The sequence below is a fragment of the Lissotriton vulgaris genome, chromosome 3_1, assembly GCF_964263255.1.
Source record: "Lissotriton vulgaris chromosome 3_1, aLisVul1.2, whole genome shotgun sequence".
Classification (NCBI taxonomy): domain Eukaryota; kingdom Metazoa; phylum Chordata; class Amphibia; order Caudata; family Salamandridae; genus Lissotriton; species Lissotriton vulgaris.
The window spans coordinates 644,497,110-644,512,863 of record NC_141689.1 but is presented as its reverse complement, the minus strand read 5'-3'; the positions used below and the strand labels follow the sequence as shown (position 1 = coordinate 644,512,863).

General features: G+C 46.5%; 1 protein-coding gene across 1 annotated transcript in view; it reads left to right on the top strand.

Moving 5' to 3' along the window:
• The first annotated feature begins 7,816 nt into the window (after nucleotides 1-7,816).
• Nucleotides 7,817-15,754, top strand: part of ERAP1 (endoplasmic reticulum aminopeptidase 1) — a 507,475-nt gene continuing 499,537 nt past the window's right edge. The window contains exon 1 of the mRNA XM_086960958.1: nucleotides 7,817-7,911. The gene's annotated coding sequence lies outside the window, so the exon portion shown is untranslated. The remainder of the gene's footprint in view (nucleotides 7,912-15,754) is intronic.

The following is a 15,754-nucleotide window of genomic DNA, read 5'->3' as shown; positions in this document are numbered from 1 at the left end:
TACTTTTTTATGTATTCTTTAAAAAAATCATAACCTAAATTTGAATTATTGGATTTCTGTTGTTTTGGTCTTTTTTTTAAACTCATAAAAATATAATATATTTGTCTAACTCTGTGTGGAGTATTTTTGTGGTGTTTTCATTGTGTTCCTGTGTGTGTATGTTGCACAAATACCTTACATATTGCCTCTTTAGGTAAGCTAGACTGCTCTGTGCCAGGCCACCAGCGGATGAGAGCAGGTTATCTTTTAATGTGTAGACCAAGCACTTGGAGAGGCAACTGAGGAAACAGTGAAACAAAAGATGTAACAATGCAACAAAACGCAGATGATGTTCTTCAAAAAAAGTCTTGTTTTAATGAGTCACCTTGACACGGTGATACAAGTGAACAGCCAATATTCTCAATATCAGATAACCAATGAGACAGCCAAGAACCAGCCAACGCATTTCGCCCGAAGCGGGCTTCCTCAGGGCAAAAAATTAATTTTTCCTCGAGTTTGCAGCACCAGAGTAGTACGACTTCAGGTAATACAATGTGTAGACAAATGAACTTATTTAAGTATGTATCCTATATAAATATGACATCAAGAACAGTAAAAGAGGACGTGGCTTTGAATAGGACGCAGTTTCAACCGAAAATTTCCAGAAAAGATCTTTACTTTTCCTAAAGGCGTCAGGAAAGAGTTTCACACTTGAGGTGTATACTGTGATATGCCACACTCCAATAAGTATCTACGCATAGATCGTCCCCATTCCTTCCGAACAGTGTACGGCCCGTGTCCTAACAGCCTGCTTCTGCGACAAAACAAAGGGCTCTTGGCTGTCTCATTGGTTATCTGATATTGAGAATATTGGCTGTTCACTTGTATCACTGTGTCAAGGTGACTCATTAAAACAAGACTTTTTTTAAAGGACATCATCTGTGTTTTGTTGCATTGTTACATCTTTTTTTCACTGCTTCCTCGGTTGCCTCTCCAACTGCTTGTTCTATATTTATTTGTTCTAAAGTCCCTTGGCAGTGGACTTGGGAGGTGGGCAGCTTGCATACAGCATTTGCTTTTGAATTAATGTGTATATATAGTTGGTGCAACAGAGAATCCCGTACTGCCTTTTTTGCTGTATTTTGTATCTTTTAGTCTATATCTAGCTTACCCTGACTAAAGTGGTGGTTGTTCCTGCTTGGACAGGGTGCATTCCTCTGCCACCAGAAACGCCATTTCTAACAACACTTATTTGGGGTATTTGGTCGCGCTGGAATGTAACAAAGTCAAAAGTTCAGGCTGACCCTGATGGAGCGCCGGCCGCATACAGGGACCCATTTAGGCCTGCTTAACAGAAGTAGGTTGGGTCCTACTTGCCTAATACTTCCTATCTTGTGGCTTCCTGTGGGCGCCTGCATGTGAGAGAAGGCAGAGGCAACTTTTTTGTCAGAAGAGATGTTGGAGAGCCTGTGAATGGCTTTGTAAAGTAAGGAGTAATGAAACAAGATTCCTTCTGCAAAGACCCCAGGAAGATGCCCAATAAGAGATCAAAGGTATGTTGCCACATAGTGAAATGTTGCTTATTGGAGCCCAAACAACAAACAATGAAATGACAGCATGCACTTGGACTATATTGTAGTGGAACCCCTTTTGAAAGCATGTCTACATAAACATAAAATTGCTTTAGTGACGTAGAATCCGGTCTCCGGAACGGGCGCCGCGCTGCTAGAGTATGTCCACAATTATTTAAAACAAGTGACGGGCTGCTTGGAGATTGAAAGCGTGTATGGCGTGCTGAATGTTGCAGGAACGGTATCAAAACAACAGTGGTCCTAGACCTATTAATTATACAGGTTGACTTAAATCAATAATTTCAACAATTTTTGGTAGAGCAACCACAGTCCATCTGCTCTATCGTACTAGAAAAAACTTTTTTGTACCACACAAAAAACCTAAACCACCAATAAGAGATTACTTTTGATTTATTAACTCATTCATCATATTTCCGAATATTTTTGAGTTTTTCAGTTCATATTATACACAATTGCTTCATTTCATTTCAAAAATTGATAAAAACACATAGAGGTTGCCCGAGAAAAAGGTTAGTGCGAAAGAGGTGCTCAGAAGTGTGAACGCAAGTGAACGGAAAAGAAAACAAAATTAAAGAGTGTAGAAACAACTATTCACATTATTTACAAAGCAATAACAAACTTTCTGCTCAGTCATATTTGGACCCTGGCCAACTGGTTTGAAGTTTTTTTGGAAGATTTTTTAAATTAGACGTATGTCTGAAAATTATTTGGCACTATATACAATTCTTAAGTTGGTCCAAGGGTAATGAGGGGTAATGTCGACGTTTCGACTCGTCTTATGCCCAACTGGTGATTTGAGCCTTGGGATTGCGAGTCTTCATCAGGACTGGAGAATGTACGTGGGCAACCAAGGGATAATAATAACCCCTTCAATAGGATGAAAAACAAAGGACGTGGTCCTGAATTCCAACTTTCCTATCAATACTTCTTATTCTGTGGATTCCATTGTTACCACATCTCGATGAGGTTTCAAAGTTTCATGCAGGCACCATGCTAAAAATTACCTTAGAGAATTGGGGTAATTCGCAATTTCTAGAAAGCTCCAGTCGTTAAGTCAGGTAGCTTATCAGCGCATAGGCGTGCCTATTCCTCGGTTCGAGATTCTGTCTGCCAGTGATTGCAGCCGGTCAAACCTCGCCTGCTCCGTGGACGCCGTTCGTTGCAGGAAAGCATGCCGTGCCTGCAGTAGGAAAAACATATTAAAGAAAGTAGTGCTTACAGACTAAATAACACGTATTGTGTAGCAACAGAAGTAAAAGGGACAGTAGCCATGGGAGGTTACAAACGAAGACAAGGCGGTACTAAGGAGGGACTAACAAGCTGATTACTGAATCAGAAACCTGCATTTACGAAGGACAAAGACAGAAGCCAATGAAAAGTATGGGCGGAGCTTCAAGTCCATATTCTAGTACTGCATGCCCCGCAGAGCAGCACATGCGTGCAGATTCTAGGCTCGACCTAAATAACTAGATCAGAAAAAGAGGAGGAGGAAGGCAAAACGTTTGGGGTGACCCTTCAGAGAGGGCCACTTTCCAGACAAAACAAAACAAGGATTGGAACTTTCTGCATTGCATCAGTTTTCTCGTTCAACTGCTAACGATTAAGTTCACTCGCAGGGTCACACACGAGGCACGTAAATGTCACACACAAGTACCCTGCAAACATGGAAATTTCACACATATGCCAGCTATATAAAACTTTCAAATAAATAAACTGCAACCTTAGCAGCTGTGGGTCAAAGATTATTGTGATGTCATTTCCAATGATATCATCGTGCTCATCACTGTAATGATGGATGTTATGGGCCCTGGGCCCTCATGTTAGGCGCAGCAAGGATGGACACGGACACCAGGAATGAGTGGTAGGAAAGGTCCCGAGCACGTGCGCTCGGCCTCTTTTATTGGCAGCGTCATGTGACACCATGACGTCTGTGGTGGGTGGGTGTAGAGTGTGTTACATCACACAGGAACACTAGAACGTGTCCACACCAAGTCACTACATCACTCCCCTTTTTAATCATTGAAAAGACCCAACCTCAGAGTTCACATTTGGGGAAAGTAACATGTCTCTGGATGCAGTGAAGTGTTCAGTTCCGCCAAGCTTTGCAATCCGCCGCTGCTTGGAATTGGGCAGATGGAGTTCAGTCTGTTTCGGGGAACAATTGTCCGCTTAGGCCTTGTTGGTGGTGCTAGATGGAAACAGTCTGTAGGCGCCTGGGTGGCCCCTTTGTCCTCACAGATCTCTCCTGTTGTTGACTTCCGTGGTAACGGGTGCGGTTGGAGTTCTGGTAGTTCGCCGTGGAATGATGGTTGGCCTTGGACTCACTGTGGGGACCCACTTCGCACTGACTTCCTCTTCACTCTTAACTGTGGCAACGGCCACGTGGATTTACTTCCTTCCATTATTAACTGTGGCAACGGCCACGTGGATATACTTCCTTCCGCTCTCTAACTGTGGCAACGGCCACGTGGATATACTTCCTTGCACTCTAGCAGTGGCAGATATGCCACATGTCTCTTCTCTTCTTCCTTTCTTTTCACAGTGGCAAACATGCCACGCAGATCTCTCCTTTTCTTCCTTTCTGTTTCACAGTGGCAGACGTGCCACACAACTCTCTCCTCTTCTTCCTTTCTTTTCACAGTGGCAGACGTGCCACACAGCTCTCTCCTCTTCTTCCTTTCTGTTTCACGGTGGCAGACGTGCCACACGGCTCTCTCCTCACAGTGGCAGATGTGCCACGCAGCTCTCTCCTCTTCTTCCTTTCTTTTCACAGTGGCAGACGTGCCACACAGCTCTCTCCTCACAGTGGCAGATGTGCCACACAGTTCTCTCCTCTTCTTCCTTTCTTTTCACAGTGGCAGAAGTGCCACATCGCTCTCTCCTCTTCTTCCTTTCTGTTTCACGGTGGCAGACGTGCCACTCGGATCTCTCCATTTCTCCCTTCCTGTTTCGCGACATCACTTGGTCCGTTCTTGCATCTTCTCTCCTGACCTGGCTCCTCCATGGAGGGCGCGCCCGCTGCATGTGTGATCCTGGTTTGTCCCCGACTGGAACACTTCCTCCTTCTTCCTCAGCTTCCAGAGTTGGTGTCGCGAACCCTCTTCTCTAGATTCTTGTTGGTGACCTTCGTGGGATGGTGTTCACAGACCTTGACTAGGTTGAACGTCCTGGACCGTTTGGCGGTCCACTCCTGCTGATGTTTTGGCAGGTTTCTTCGGTCGTCCTGTCGGACTTGGTGCATTAGCACTTTCTGGTGAAGTTTAGGGAAACCCGTCGCGGGTCATACTTGGTACGCGATCTTCTGTGGATCGGCTTCTGGGGGCGCCACGCTTAGTGGTCGTCTTCGGTAACTGTTCTGCACTGTGGCGTTACCTGTGCCCTTCTTCCATCTCGTGGGGGCTGTGCCTTGCCACGTGGCGCGTTGTCTGCGCCCGTACTTTTCAAGGCTCTCGGACACTTGTTGCGTGTCGTCGGTATTTGCAGCTTTAGCTGGCGTCTATTTCTTGCTGCTTTGGCTGACGTCCAGTTCTTTGCTGCTTTGGACCGTTGGGTACTTGCTGCTTTGGCTGGCGTCAGGTGCTTGCTGCTTCGGACCGTTGGCGGGAGTAGTTGATGCTGCGGTGATCTCCTGTGGCCACTAGGAGTCACTGCTCTCTCCGTCTTCTGATCTCGGCAGTTTTTTCCTTGATCGTTCCTCCAGTGCTTGGCAGTCGTTTTCTCCAGACGTTTTGTCCTTGCTTGGATGCTTGGTGAGGTGTTGATGTTACGCGAGACATTCGCGCCTCTTCCCACGTCGCTTTGGAAGTGGCAGCCGCCGACTCCTTGCTGGTGCGTGTGGGTGTCTTCTGCGCAGAGCGCGCTTTCTGGATTCTGGAGTTAAGATGCTTTCCCTTGGGGCGCTACTCAGTCTGTTGCCTCTAGATGGTGCTAACTTCTCTTGCGTTGTACAATGCTTGTTTCAGTGCTGGTGGATGTTAGTGCACTATTGCTTTTGGCCACTGGGTGGCAGTGTTGCTGGATTTGTTAGCAGCCTGCCTTGTCTTCCCCGGATGTGCACTCTACTGCTTCAGTGCACAGGGGGTTGGAGCTGCTGCTGTGAATGGGTGAGTCGCTTTTCTTTGCATTTGGAGTTCACAGAAATGTACTGAGCATACATGTACTGAAGTCAGGAAGACATTTCAAAAGCACTGTTTATTTCCCTTTGGTGTTGTGCAGCGTTGATGCTGGGGGGCAAATTTCACAGTCTTTATGGGTGCACCGATGCTTCCTTTTGTTTCAGTGTCCCGGTGGGCTTATAAACTCTTGGCGGTGTTGATTGCTTTGCCGGCACTCTGCCCCACTCGGAGCACACAAGGAGGGGGCTCTTTTGATGACGGCGGTGCTTGCCTCGTGCAGACGCTTACTTCTCCCCTGCTCTTGTGCACTCTGCTCCTCACACGGAGCACACAAGGAGGGGGGGGGGGGGGCCTTCTGAACTTGGCGGCGCTGGCCGTCTGCAGACGCTTGCTTCTCCCTTGCTTCCTCTCCCCGTCCGCAGCCGCCTCGGCAGTACTCACGCGGGCGGGGGAGAAGGTGCTTCACTCCGGCGGGGGAGCGCGTCGCTCCGGTCACTCCTCCCTGGGCGGGGGCGCTCGTGGCAGACCGCGGTTGGGCTCCGCCGGCTCTGTCTTTTTGAATGTTCTTGGTCCGCTGGCCCCACTTTCGCCGGTCTCCCGCCGCAGCAGCTTCTACACGCACACGCTGCGCGGCGGAGACCTGCCTTGCTTCTCGCAGGTCGCGGGTGGGCTCCGCTGGCTCTGCAGTGACTGTCCTTCACTGGGCGCTACCGGCGGGCCGCGGGTGGGCTCCGCTGGCGCTGCTTAGTCTTTTCTTCGCTGGGGGTGCCGCCGGCAGGTCACGGGTGGGCTCCGCTGGCGCTGCTGAGTCTTCCCTCGGTGGGGGTGCCGCCAACAGGTCGCGGTAGGACTCCGCTTGCCCGGACCACGTTGCGAGGGGGGTCGGGAGGCGGTTAGCTACTCCGCTCCCTCCCCCTCGTTGATTTTGTTAATTTTCGGGTCCGGCCGCCTTCCCTTCACGCCGTGGCTTTCTCTGGGCCCCGCCGCTTCCGTTACACACGCGGCGGGGGCAAGGGATGACTCGGGCAGGCCGCGGGTAGGCTCCGCTGGCGCTGCTTATTTACTGGCACAGTTCATGTCGGGCACCTCGCCCCTGGGGCTCACCTTCGGCCGGCGGGCCAGATGCTCCGTCGCGGTCGCGGCGGGTGGGCTCCGCCCGGCCCGTACACCTCTCTGGTGGGGTTTTGCTTCGCGGCCGTCTCAGGTAGGCTCTGGGCGGTCCGCTCATTTCTGGTGGCACATGTTGCTGGCGGCTGACGCGGGTGGCTTCGGTCGGCTAGCTGTTCGCCTCTTGGTGGCTGCTGGACTCCGACTTGCTCACCGGCTTCTCGGCTCGCTGCACCTTGCTGCGGGGGATGCCCTTCAGGCGGGCAACCACCTCCCCCTTCTCCTCAGTGTAGGGTAGTGGCACGCATGGGATGCACTACCGACCTCGTCGCCATTGTAATGATGGATGTTATGGGCCCTGGTCCCTCATGTTAGGCGCAGCAAGGATGGACACGGACACCAGGAATGAGTGGTAGGAAAGGTCCCGAGCACGTGCGCTCGGCCTCTTTTATTGGCAGCGTCATGTGACACCAAGACGTCTGTGGTGGGTGGGTGTAGAGTGTGTTACATCACACAGGAACACTAGAACGTGTCCACACCAAGTCACTACAATCACCATTTTGATACCTATAACACCCTGCCCCATGTTGATCACAGTATGCTGGCTAGTATGAAGTTCGGGGTTTTTCTGTTTCAGGTCAAGTTCTTCGGATCGGATAAGTTTGATAGACGCACATCAAAACTACAACTCCCGGGCTGCACTGGGTTGTCAAATGGATTCGACCGAAAATGCTATACTTTGAGAACAGGTGAAGCCCTTCAGATAGTCTCCTCCACAGAGAGGAGTTTCTTCAGTAAGTAAAGGCAACTGAACTCCTAGCGTGCTGTTCATTGTGCTATTTTTCAATCCGGTAGACCATATCCATTCACAGCGAAAAACCATCCCTAAAAAACATGTCACAACACATATGCTTAATTGTTCGAAGCGCTGGAAAGCCCCTTAACTTTTCAAGCAAGTGATTTAGTTCGACGCGAGAGGGCGCTGTTTTATAGAATGATGCTTCCTGCTTCGTAGAGAAACACGCTGTGAGAATGAAACCGAAAATAAAAGCTGAACGGTTGCAAGCCCTACTGGTTTCTCTTCAGCACGTCATAATTACGGAGACAGCAGGCAGTTGGTAAATATCTCTTATTTCTTCTTTATTTTAGAGATTCTGTTATCTGAAAACATCAGGAATGTGCTGGATTCTCGTTGCGATGAATGGATTGTCTTTGAATACATTGTTCCATGCATATGTTGGCCACGTGAGCTGCCCCCGCAGTTTGTGAACGAGACCTCGCAGTGGGGGTGTGCTGAGGACGTTGTCGGAGGTTTTCACTCTATTGCGTACCGCACAGTGTGCAGGGTGATGTCGAGTGCGTAAATTAAAGTTAGACACTTTGCCCAGTACCAGTGTGTTGTGCCAGTGGGGAAGTTCTTACTTGAACCCGTTTTTCCTGGTTATACGTTGTGTCGTATTCCTGCTGGATAAATATGTATCTTCTTATCTCTTCAATAGAGGGGTGGGGGCAGGAAGAGGGGGGAGGTATGAAAACGTTCCTGCTGCCTGGCACCTGTGTACCAGAGCTGAGCTTTGGTGCCCTTTCAAGAGCTGCCCTTGCAGCACTTATGTGAAATGACCGTGCAAGCAGGTGCGGCAGCACCGCGAGATTCGCAAGCGGTGACCCCCACAGAACTGGAACCCCTCAAGCCAAAGACCATCATTTCATTCAGCCCTATCCACAAGACAGAAGTCAAACCCTCTCCTTCCCTTTGAATATCAGGAATATCATGTGCAAAAACTGCCAGAGACATAGAATTAATGCCAGGCCCAGATATTACCCAGGGTATTTTGTGCACCCAATTTCAGGTATCCGTACTGAATAGGCAATGACATGCAGTTTTTCTTTTTCCCACTCTGTATACCTCTTTCCACATAGGTTTAACCTATGAAAGTTTCTTCGGGTAACACCTAGAGAAATTTGCACATGAAACATTCTGGGTGCTTGTGCAATTTGAGCTTAGCTTGTAATATGAAATGGTGAAGAAACAACGCTTGAGCCAGATTTTATCATCACTGTGAACTCGGAAGGAGCTCACAGGTGTAAGAAGTAAAGTACATAAATTACCACTCGTGGGGCAGGGGAAGAGACTGAAAACAGTTTACATTTGATATACATACCAGTTCAGGCGGGGCACACAACTTCAAACGAGGGCCCAATACTATTGCAAAATAATGTGTGTGCATGAACCAGAATTACCAGAGCCGTGAAAATTGACTTAAGAAGCAGAAGAATTGTTTTATAATAGTGGAACTGACTTTTATATTAATGCGTGTTTACCTGGACTTCTATCTCTCCCTCACCCTTTAGAGAGAGATCCCAATTCAAAGTTCAGATCAGGAAAAGGAAGACTCCAGGCTTGGGCACAGCCCAAAGCACACCCTATTCCAGGGCCTTCAGTTACAATATCCCACTTTGTAGGGGTAACACCAGGCATCCTTGTGATAAAGCACTCTACAAATCTTTAACAGGATTGTAAATGCAGTTGTTACTGAAGCAAAGACTTCAGCCAGATTTAATGAGAGCCCACAGTTAGATATATTTATGCCTTCCTGCCATGGAGCTATACTTCAAGTTTGTCGATTGCTAATAGGCAAGTACATTCAGCCAATCTGTGACTGGGGTGAGTGTCTGAAAAGATTCAACTCTCTCTGTTCATCATCTCCTTGTGTTTGCTTTGTTGCCCTAAGTTGGCAGGGTATGCCCAGACGTGGGTCCCTTGCTCACTTTGCCACTGGATTCGAGCTGGCCTGGCTGATGAGGGCTGTGAGCCCGAAACCGGTCCCTGGATGCTTGTTTCCGGTCCAGGAAAGACCTGGCTTGGCAGTTAGGCTGGACTGTTCCCATGAGGCACAGGGTCAAGACTGATTTACATATAGCTGTGTCTGAACTGGGGTGGTGAAGTGAGGTAAATAATGAAGATGGATTCAACCCAGATGTGTGACTGGGGGTGAGTGTCTGAAAAGTTTCAGCGCTCTGTCCATCATCTCCTTGTGTTTGTTTTATCTCAAATACAGGACACATTATTACAACACAGATCCTTTTGCACATGTGGTTGTAGGTCAGTAGGAATGGCCCTACCCCCACATGTCCAGATTTGTTTATTCGTTTTGAGGTGTATTGCTCTGTCACTACTGACGCACTAGATAAAAAGTAGTCCCCGTTGCACTTCACTCAGACATGTTGGTGAGCTTCAGGCATTAACTCTAGGAGACCCCTTCTTTCAAATACATAAAGATAGGGTGGTACTGCGTACCAATCTTACATTTCTAACAAAGTTAGTGTCTCAATTCCACCAAAATCAACTATCGAATTGACAGTATTTTTTCCCCAAACTGACTCAGTTGGCGGAAAGGGCTCAACACACATTTTATTTAAATTGTGCCCTCATATATTGCTAAAACCAAATCATTTAGTAAAATGCAACAGCTCTTTGTTGCCTTTTCAAAACCACACAAAGGAAGGACCATTTCTAAATCGGCTTTGCACCTTGGATTGTCACATGCATCCAAACATGTTATGCTCAAGCTTGAAGGAACTTTACTCATCGTTCCTAGAGCTCACTCCATTTGTAAAAAAGTAACTTAAATTGCTTTCCTACAAAATATACCTATTGCTGACATATGCAGAGCAGCTACATGGTCTACATCGAATACATTTACAAAACCTTACTGTGAAAATGTGCTGGCCCGCCAACAAGTGAATGTGGGCCAAGCAGTTCAATGTATATTTTTGCAAACAACTGTAATCCCCACAGTCTATGCTAAGCATGTGTATGAACAGCCACACATACCTCAAACAGAACATTTTACTTACCCAGTAAGCATCTGTTTGTGGCATGTAGTGCTGTAGATTCACATGCTTCTCCCCTCTTCCCTGGACACTGTTGTTTGCTGCAGTTACTATTATAGACACATTTCCTTAGCACAGGCATCTCACTATACTCCAAGGATGGGGAACACTCAGTGTTGTGTAAAATACCCCTCACACACCAACAGGCCCCTTGGTGTCATGCTTCATCATCGGGGTCTTCGCACCCCGCTAAGGGGATGCGGCACGCTGCGACCTGCGACTACGCGGGAGCGTTGACAAGAATTGACTATGTGTGGTGTGTGTTGAGTGCAAGTGAGGGGATTAATGTGAGTGAAGGGTGTAGTGAAAAGTTGAAAAGTACCTGGCTAGTGGGTGGTGTGAAAAAACTTTATTCCGTACCCCTAGCTGGTGCTATTAAAAAGATGTGCAAAAAGGCGAGGTTAGTTGTCTTAATTAGGGACAAAACCTCTGGTGTGCGTCGACATGTTTCGGAAGTGGTGTTCCTTCTTCAGGACGGGGCACAACTTCCCACCCCTACTCACGTATTTCTATAAAAAAGTGTTATCTTAATTCTCTTTTTACTAAAAAGTGATAACAATCTCACGAAGGCTAGCAATGTGCCTACAGCGGTATTTTAGGTTCATGCATTTGCATGCCTCATAGTCACTGTTGTATATTGCATCATGAGCATATCCAGAACATCAAGGTAGGTAGGTGGATCCACAATGAAATCCGCCTAAATTGGCCTCCTTCTACCACCTTGTGCTGCTCCGCTGTGTCATTCACAGCGGAGCAGCACAAGGTGGTAGAATAGTACCTAGCACCAGCTAGGGGTACGGAATAAAGTTTTTTCACACCACCCACTAGCCAGGTACTTTTTAACTTTTCACTACACCCTTCACTCACATTAATCCCCTCACTTGCACTCAACACACACCACACATAGTCAATTCTTGTCAACGCTCCCGCGTAGTCGCAGGTCGCAGCGTGCCGCATCCCCTTAGCGGGGTGCGAAGACCCCGATGATGAAGCATGACACCAAGGGGCCTGTTGGTGTGTGAGGGGTATTTTACACAACACTGAGTGTTCCCCATCCTTGTGGTGCACACTGGAAGTAGGATTCTCCTTGTTTATTTATCAGTGCCTGTGGAGTAGGAATCCTATCTTTTTACTCTACCTCCCTTCGTTGTTATTGCAATATCACTATACTCCACATTCCATCCTCACCAACCTTGCTTGAAAATAATGGAATTGATGACCATGCGCATTACCAGCAAGAGAAGGAGTCCCTATGCCTTGTGACGTGAAATACTTTCTTCAACCTGATCCAGGGATTTAGCTCGAGACTTAAGTGGCTACACTCTAAAGTGAGCAGGCACTGTACCGTGGGAAGGGTAATGTGATATTTGAACTGTGATCCCTGTGCTGTGATATGATATTATTATGAAGCTAGAGCATAATTATTGAGATCAGCGGTGCATTAATGTGATAGGTGCAGAGATTGCTCTTGTATAATAGGTATACATTTTAAAAAGTGATGTTTGAAACTTTTGCTGAAGTCTTAGTAACTGCAAATTACTCTGACCTGTATTGCAGCTAATCGCTTTTGTTCTTGACCTTTGACTGGAATGCGGGCCTTAGTAATTGCCAGTGTCTGTTTATACTGAAAGCATCCATCCATGACTTTGCTGTCTTTTATAAGTGTTACAGCAGCTCAGCTGTGATGTCATAACATTACTCATCAGATAACATCATAATAGTGATACCAGCTATGATGTCATAGCAGTACTGTTGTATGCTCACAGTGCTCTACTCACTTTATAATTACGATAAAAACACAGCTGAGGGGTTCATGTGTTTTTTTTGTTATATAATAATATTAATACTCCACTTACATACTTATTAACACCAATAATATTGTGATGCCATGAGAGCAAACACTACACCAGTCACTAGGTGCAGCTCAAATTTTCACAAGCTACTGAACATTGAAGGGAAGAATGCTAAATTATCCCTTCGAGCATGCTGCTGACCTTCACAACATACAATTGTTACTCACAGATGTCTACAGCTTATGCATAAACTTAATGAGCTATTTATCTATGTTTAGAACCTACAGGTCACATGTACACCTTCACAGATGGCGAACTAACCCAGACCTCACATACATACCCTTCTTCCACCCTTGTCTGTGACATGAGTGCCAATAAAGCGTATCTGCTGGAAACACGCTACCCCTGTTCTTCTTTGACACTCTTATGCTCTGCTTCCAACAGGCCAATTAGCCTGTTCGTCAAACCAGGGTGAATTTATAGATTTTGGCAGCCCAAACCAAAGGGCCAGACTCTTCTTCACTTCCTGTCTATTGTGCCTTCTGGTAGGCCCTGGGGCGACATCGATGAAAACATTCCACTCCCTGAACAGGCTCCATTCTTTCACATGCGAGCAATTCACAAGGCAAGCACAACATTTCTAATGGATTTTGAATTTGTGATAGGGCTGAAAAGAAAAGCGCCCTTATCTATATGCAATGCATGGATGGAACCCTACTGACGCCCCTTCCCTGTTCTGCTACTCATGCTCATTTTGCATTGCCTGCAGCACAAACAGACAAACTGACATCTGTCATTTTGTCTGTTTACATTTCTGCCAATATAAAATACAAAGAACCGCTCGGCTTCTTTGTGCTGGCATTTGTGGGGCTGTGCCATAGTGCCCCTAAGCACCAGCCACCACTGCATTACCCGATGCTGTGGTAGCCTAAGCATAATGTGAATGTTGCCATGCCAGATCAAAAGCTGTAGTGAGCTGGACACTGTGGGGGCTGAACCCCCAAGAAATCACAATTCGTGCCTGTGGAGGGTAGCCTTGGAAAAGAGCCCTGTCCCCGGGTAAAGCGAGTCAAACGGAAAAGGTCACCATGTTTTTCTCTCCTTTGGATAGCTAATTGTGCCATGTAAGGGACTAGATATCCCCAAACAGTGAAAGGAAAAGATTTCAAAAATGATTTGTAACCTAACCCCCTTTCCCCATCAGGTGAACAATGCGCCGCGCCGGGGTGGGCCCCACCCCTCAAAAAATCTCTTTGGTGCCTAGTGGGAATTCCTGGTTGTGGATCGCCGCTTTGCCATAATCCCTGAAGAATCCTTGTAGGAGAGAGCTTGTTAGAAAGGGGAGACTCACCAACCTGCTGCTTTGCTGCACAGTCTGTTGAGGAAGTGACATTGTTCGCCATATGGCATGCTGACATCAAGGATAAAGGTCGGTGCTGACACAAAAGCAATGCTGCCTTGGACCCTGTTTTTTTCCCTAACAGGAGAAACCTCTGACGTAAGCTTGGGTGGTCTGCTGTGCCCCAACCCCATGAGGAGATGCTCCCATCATGTTTACTGCTGAGGTAGTGTGTATGACGGGAACATCTTGTCAACCGTATTTTAATGGTTAAGTAGTGACTCTGTAGGGAACAGCTCTGGTTGAATCACATTCTCAGCAGAATTCTAAGAGTGAATGATAATACTCAGAGAGGAGCTCTGGGTAGGTCTGGTATTATCAGAGAAGTGCTCACATTGAATTTTGTATTGTGACATTCAATAAACTATGTGGAGAACAGAGTCATTGTATGGATCTGAGATGTGAGTAAGCTCCCACACTGCACAAAAAGAAAGACAAAGCAAGGTAAACAGGAGCTAATGACAGCATCCTATGTTCATAGTAGTAGCAATGGCTTGAGCTTAAGGGAGTCTCCAGAGAAAATATGTGAGGTGTTGTTGTTGCAGCCAATGCAAATAGTTGTCCAGTTAAAGAAATAAAGATCTCTATTTAGTTAAAATAGTAGTAATTTTACAAATAATGTAAACAGAAATTAAGAAAATTTGATGTAAGGATCAAAAGTTATAGCATAACCAGTTTCATAGAAAACAATGGGGAAAACAGTTCGAGTCTAAATCTATGGCGTGCTGTAGACCGTGACCTGAGAGAACTCCTCTGCCAGTTCTTGAGAGCATGTATTCAGCCCGAATTTGCTGGTTCAACCCTGTCAAACATTTCATGTTCAGAAGTTAAAGTTTTTCTAGAGGCAATATATCCAGTGATGGCTCCAGGAGGTCAGATACTTTGTACTGTTGGTCTCGAGCAGTCTCAAACATGTAGCCAAAAGAGGTCTGAGCAGGACAAAATTATTTTTGGGTGCTTGGTCTCACTGTGAAGTTATTAGGTTTGGGTGCCTTTGTTGCCCTTGTTGGAAATCTTCCAAAGTTTTTTTAAGCTGGCAGGGCAAGCTACACCAATGTACCCAACGAATGCTTTACAGGGGCAAATTGACTTCCTGTGAGGTTGTGCCTGGGCCACAGTTTTGTCATGCTTTTCAGAAAAGAACCACTGGTTTATTTTATTTCACATTTTGCTATAACTCGGGTCTCCACGCATCATGGCGCTTTGTAGAAGGAACAGTTAGGAAGGATGTAGATTTCGAATTTGAGTTGTGATCTGCATCTCTGTATGATAGAATAGGAGGAAATAAAACATTAATCTGGAATTTTCACTACATTTATCATCAGAGGATGTGTAGAAACCCTAGGCTCAGTGGGGTATCAAGTTAGATAGAGGAGAGAGGGCAAAGTGGCGTGAGTAAGAGGAGGGAAAAGAAAAGGAGGTATTCTGAAAAGATGTATAGAAGGAGATAGTAGGAATCGGGAGGGAAGCTACTGGCTGAGAGAGTTTAATCAGGTAAGTTCTTAACTTTTCACAGCATTCTAGGAGGTCTTCACTTCCTAGGAGGTTTTCAAGTAAAATGTTTTGGGAAGGTCGGCCTGTGATTGAGTAGGATTGGGTGACTATTGAGTGTGATCTGTCTAAACTTCTTGATTTGAAGTCTGAAGACCCCTCAGCTCCTGAGACCTTACGTTCTGTTAGAGATTTGTAAAGCAGCTGACAATTAGGCTGTTTTTGTGTAGGCAAGCTTGCATTTAATTCTGTTGTGGGCAAGCTTGAATTTGATTTTGGCTTCCGCTGGCAACCAGTGTACCAAATAATAGTTGGGGTCATGTGATCAAATTTCTTAGCTTGTGACAATCGTTTGGTGGCCCAGCTCATCGGAGCTTTGAGGAG